We start from the raw sequence: 6,113 nt of genomic DNA on the forward strand, positions 1-6,113 counted from the left end.
AAAAGTCCCATCCCTGCAAGATGCTAAAAATCGTTTAGTGGGTAATTTCCTAGTCCAACCCACGTTGACCCTCGCTAATATGTCTTTCAGATTTTTAGGTCTCCTAAAGCAGAGTAAAAATGGGTTTTGAAATTCCTCTACCTTACGATAACCATGAGCTAAAATATGCCAGTGTCTGCAAATCTTACCATGAGGCTATGTGCACATGTTGCGGAATTGCCGCCGAAATTTGCACGGGAATTCTGCAGCTCCCTGCCGTGGGAAAGACTCTAGAATTCCGCATGCATAATTCCCGCGTATTTCCCTCGATAAACTAGCGTTTTGCAAGCGTAAGTAGCTTGCAGAATGCTAGCATTTTCCAAGCGATCTGTAGCATCGCTTGGAAAACTGATTGACAGGTTGGTCACACTCGTCAAACATAGTGTTTGACAAGTGTGAGCAACTTTTTACTATTCAGGCTGCCTATGCAGCATCAGTAGTAAAAAGATATAAAGTTAAAAATAATAAAAAGAATAAAAAATCGTGTTTTTCTCACCTTCCGGCGTCCCTTGCAGCCTTCCCGATCCTCGCGATGCTCCCAGCAACTCCCGTTCCCAGTGATGCCTTGCGAAAATGACCCCAGATGACGTAACGGTCTCGTGAGACCGCGACTTCATCAAAGGTCATTGTCACAAGGCATCACTGGGAACGGGAGTTGCCGGGAGAATCGCTGAGGCCTGGGGATGCTGCGTGGGACGCCGGAAGGTGAGAATATCACAATTTTTTATTTTAATTCTATTTTTAACAGAGATATGGTACCCAGGGCCTGGAGGAGAGTCTCTTCTCCTCCAGACCGTTGGTACCATCTGCACATTTTCCGCTTACTTTGCGCATGATGGCCATAGCCACATGCGGAAAATAAGCGGAACAATGCATTCCTATGTGTGCAGAATTCCCGCGATTCTGCACAAAGAATGAGCCTGCTGTGTATTTTTCCGCGATGCAATTTTGCCACGGAAAAATACGCAGCATTAGCACAGCATGTGCGGAATGCCATTGCATACAATAGGCTGCTAATTTTATGCATTTTCGCAGCGTTTGTGCCGTGTTTTCGCGGTGAAAAAATGTGGCAAAAATGCATAAAATCCGTGGGAATTCTGGACGTGTGCACACAGCCTTAATCTTGTATGAGAATGGATGAAATGTGTGGACAAAAAACAAGCATTTTCACCTTTCTAGTCTATTGGAGATTTGGTGTGAATCTCTCCCCTCAAACAGAACTTGTTCAGCATAATCCCCAGGGCTGGCTCAAGGTTTTCATGGGCCCCAAACAAAAGAGTCTCAGTGGGCCCCTTTAACACATACCACAATTCATGATGCACAGATACAGCAGAGAAATCTAGGAATAGTACAATGCCAAAGATATATATTGTAAATTTTACAATAGCTCAGAAACCGGCAAATACTCTCAGCGCACAGTACGTGCCCTAGGTGAATTTAAAAGTTTTCTTTTTAGGTCATACAGTATAGTCCTCTATATAGTATTATGAGCATCACATAGTCCTCCACAAAGAATCATAGGCACCACATAGTCATCCATATAGTGTTATGGGCACCACATAGTCTTCCATAGAGTATAATGAGCCCCATATATTGCTCCATGCAGTATGAGCCCCATATATTGCTCGATACAGTAAAATGAGCCACATATCGTATATTGCTCCATATAGAATGGGCCCCATATATAGCTTAATACAGTATGGGCCCCATATAATGCTCCATACAGAATGGGTCACATATGTAGCTCCATACAGTATGAGCCCCATATTTTGATCCATACAGAATGGGCCCTATATTTCTCCATACAGCATAGGCTCCATATAATGCTCCATACAGAATGAGCCCATATATAGCTCCATACAGCATGGGCCCCATGTACTGCTCAATACAATATGGAACCCATATAATGTTCCAAAAAGAATGGGCCCCATAGAATACTCCATACAGAATGGGCCTTATATAATGCTCCACACAGAATGGGCCCCATATATAGCTCCATACAGACTGGGCCCCAAATATAGCTCCATACAGAATGGGTCCCATATATTGCTCTATACAGAAAGGGCCCCATATAATGCTCCATACACAATGGGTCACATATATGGCACCATACAGTATGGGCACCACATAGTGCTCCATACAAAATGGGCCCCATTTAATGATCCATACAGTATGGGCCCCATATAATGCTCCATACAGTATGGGCCCCATATCGGCCAGTGGGGAATGAGGAGAGGTAAGTATTGCAAACAGTTTAAAGCATAGCTCCAATGGTGAGTGGGCCCCCCCACTTGCTAATGGCCGAGGCACTTGCTCGGATGTGTCAGGTGGTGGCGCCGGCCCTTGTAACCCCTCTCATGAAATTTTGTCTGCATTTCATCCAACCTGTGTTGTAGTCGAATGGTGTCTGTGACTATCCTTCTGACCCTCTTGAATTAAGATTTGGGAATAGCTTTCTTTGTTGCTGTGGGATGACAGCTATCTTAATGCAACTAACTGTTGCGATTAATACTTTTCGTGTAAAGGTCAAATGTTAAGGAGGTAGCATTAATTGTGACCTTAGAATCAAGAAAGCTAATGCTTTCACCACTGTATTGATGAGTAAATTGCAATTCTGGCAAAACCCCATTCAGGAACTCATGAAATGACAGTAAGGATTCCAATGGACCCCCATATGCAAAATTTAAAGGGATAAATCTTTTTCACAGTAAAACATACTGGTTAAACAGTGGACATGAATAAATGAATTTGTCTTCAAAATTTGCCATGTAGCAATTCGCATATGGGGGCCACATTGGATCCCATCGCTGTACCTTGTCTCTGCTGATAGGTGTCCTGAAACAGAATTTTTTTTTTCATGGAATACAATGTTGAGTAGATCCATTTATAAGGATGTGATCATGTGACCCTATCATCCTGTCCTGTATGTAACAATAATTCGTTCACCGCTGAGATACCCTTTTCATGGGAGATGGAAGTATACAAACTTTTTACATCTCATGTGATCAAGAAACTCCCAGAAGGAATATTCTTCAAGCCACCAGTGATTTTTATGAAGTCACCTGTTTTCAATACTAAGGATTTCGTACCAAGTACTAGAGGTCTGAGGGCCTTTTCTAGTAAATCGGAAACTGGTGATAATACAGACTCTGTGGATGCAACATTAGAGGGTCTGAGGGGATTATCTAACCTCTTATGTATTTCTGGTAGAGTGTAGAGAACCGAGATAATCAGAATAGACTTATTTAGAAAATCATGCATATTTTTATCTATGACGCCCAAATTCAAATTTTGTAGAAGACTTGGCATTCATGTAAATGTTGTGAGCAGACAATTTTATTTTGTGCAGGCAATCCAAAAACCATCAGTCAGACAGATTGCAGTGTGCACAGGGTTACAGGCAGAAAAACGCTCAGGATATGCAGCACATGCTGCAGCAGTGTATGGCGTTGTATATGCTGCATATCCTGAGCATTAATTTCTGCCTATAACCCTGTGCACACTGCAATCTGTCTGACTAATGAAGGTCTTTGTAGGACCAAAACATTTCATTGTTTTTGGTTTGCCTGCACAAAATCCACAGGAATGCCGTAATTACCTTTTTTGAACCTAAATTCAAATAGTGTTGTAACACTATGGACACCATGAAGTAACTATACTGTATTATCTTGTAGTTGTGACATGATTTCCCTAATATAAACTTTGTAATCCATGATCACAATCACCCCCTCTTTATCCGCCGATTTGATAATGAACTCATCATCCTCCACCAGAGATTCCAAAGTTTGTCTATGCAAATTACTCTAATACTCTAGGATGACTTAATACTCTATGAATGACTATTTGAATATGGAAAAATTTTTGAATGCTTTTTTGGAGTGTTATACACCACCAAAATGTAACACAAACACACAATACTCTATGGATGACTAATTGAATCCAGCAAAAAATTAACCTTTTTTGGGAGTGTTATATATCACCATAATGTAACACAAAGAACGTAATTCTCTAAGAATGACAATTTAGTCAATTTTTCCACTCAAAAAAAAATGTGGACACATGCAGCAGCTATATATTTGGCAATGGACTGGAAAGCCCTATTCATGCCTAGAGCCTGTATTCTGCCACTCTCCCTGCTCCTGCAACTGTCCTAGACTAAATGCAGAGTGTAAATGATCAAAGGTGTCCAAATATAATCAGGCAAAGGCACTTTGCAACAATATGAAATCCAAAACCTCAGTATGATTAAACATGGGAGAATGAAGAGATCCATTAGAGTAAAAAGTATTTTTTATTAATCAATTTAAAAGATAAAATACATGAACAACAATAAAAAAGCAGAGTGCCTCACCAAGGAGACTAACCAAACCTCCAATAAATAAAAATCCGTAATTATATGAGTATATGTACAGTACAAAGGATAAGGGCTATACCATTCTCAGAAAAAATGCGGTAAAAAATAAAGAAAACTATAAGGGGAATTAGGTGTAAACAGTTATGTAGGAATAACTACAAGGTGAATTAATAAATAGCTGCTGTAATAGGAAAAAATAAATAAGGTTCTGCTTGCTGAGAAATTACAATGCCCTGGATCGATATATTCCTAACATTCTCTAAAGTTATTCAATTAATAGAGAACGTACAAGTTACAAGTGAATCCGAATCTCACAGTGCATCTGGATAAATGGTATTAGCAGGTCTCAGGAACCCTATAGCTTATAAGCTAATACCCAACAGTGAGGAGGGAAAACATATAACCAAGGACCATAAGAGAAGATAATTGTCACGTGGAACCTTCCTGTGTGACACGACCCGCAGGCCGGTAACTGAAGCAACAAGACGCGGCACGTGAAGCTGTCCTGTGTGACACTGCCCGCAGGCCGGTAACTAAAACAACAAGACACGGGGAAAGGGGAAACAGTTACAATGGTGGGCCCTGCGATAGGGAAAGGGGACGTGGAGACCTCCTGCACTCCCCTGAGTCAGTGTCCCTAACGCTCCTAACGTTCCCTATGCCGGTTCCGCACTAGGCGCCGATCAGGAACCTGTCGCCCTAGCACACCCTACACCTATCCCTTGCTAAGGAGCTGGGTGGCGCAGGCACTGGCCCCACCGCTGTACTAACACACACTAAGGAAAAACACAAACAGGGAAACACCACTTAGCTTTACTCTGTTGCTCTTGCTCCTGGCAACAGAGCCCACCACCAGAATGCAGCTCTCCTCCTGAATCGCTGCCACCAAGCTCTGTCAGAGCTACAAGGAAATCCCCTATGACACCTTCCACACCAGGGCTAAGACAGTGCTGCAAGGAACGCTCTACAGCTCCTTCCTCCACCAAGGATGGTTGAAATGAACACTGCTATGAATGAGTCACTGGAGGAGGAGAAAACAAAAATACAAGCTAAGTCCAGAAAACCGGAGAGGTTGGTAGCTATCGGGTTGCAGACCCCTGATCCTATACACCACAACTAACAGTAGCCGTGGGGGGTTCCTATGGTGCCCTAGACCCCTCGTCACAGCCGGAGAACTACATAAGCCTAAAGAAGGAAAGGGGAAATCTAAACTGCCCCAGAGCAGACCCCAAAGCAATAGACAGCCGCCAACATGTATTGTCGGTGAAAAACAGACAAAAACACAAACACAGACAGAAAGACAGGCTGAGAAAATGATGGGGCCCAACTAACTAGATAGGACAGGACAGAAAAGATGCTGGCTGCAATCCGCAAAAAACCCTACCAAAAATATCCCAGCCGTCTGATAGGGAAAAAGGCCCTGAAGTCGCTATATCAGCACTCAGGTATATTCTGAAAACAGAGCAAAGAGATCAACTGATCAGAGACAAAAATGGAATTCAGCCAGTCCCAACCAGGACTGGCTGAATATAAACACTAAGGAAACCAGTAGTAAATAATAAAGGTAGTGCAATTAGGCATATATAACATGTGGGGGAAAGAGAGAGGAAGAATATAATCACAACCATAAGTTGTAATTAGTGTCCTGCCCATATGTACACCTACGGACTGTAAATGACCAGTTGTAAAAACATGCAAAGCACAAACACAAGGACGAATC

This window comes from Dendrobates tinctorius, unplaced genomic scaffold (genome assembly GCF_039654945.1).
Source record: "Dendrobates tinctorius isolate UK_male_01 unplaced genomic scaffold, ASM3965494v1 ptg000021l, whole genome shotgun sequence".
NCBI lineage: Eukaryota > Metazoa > Chordata > Amphibia > Anura > Dendrobatidae > Dendrobates > Dendrobates tinctorius.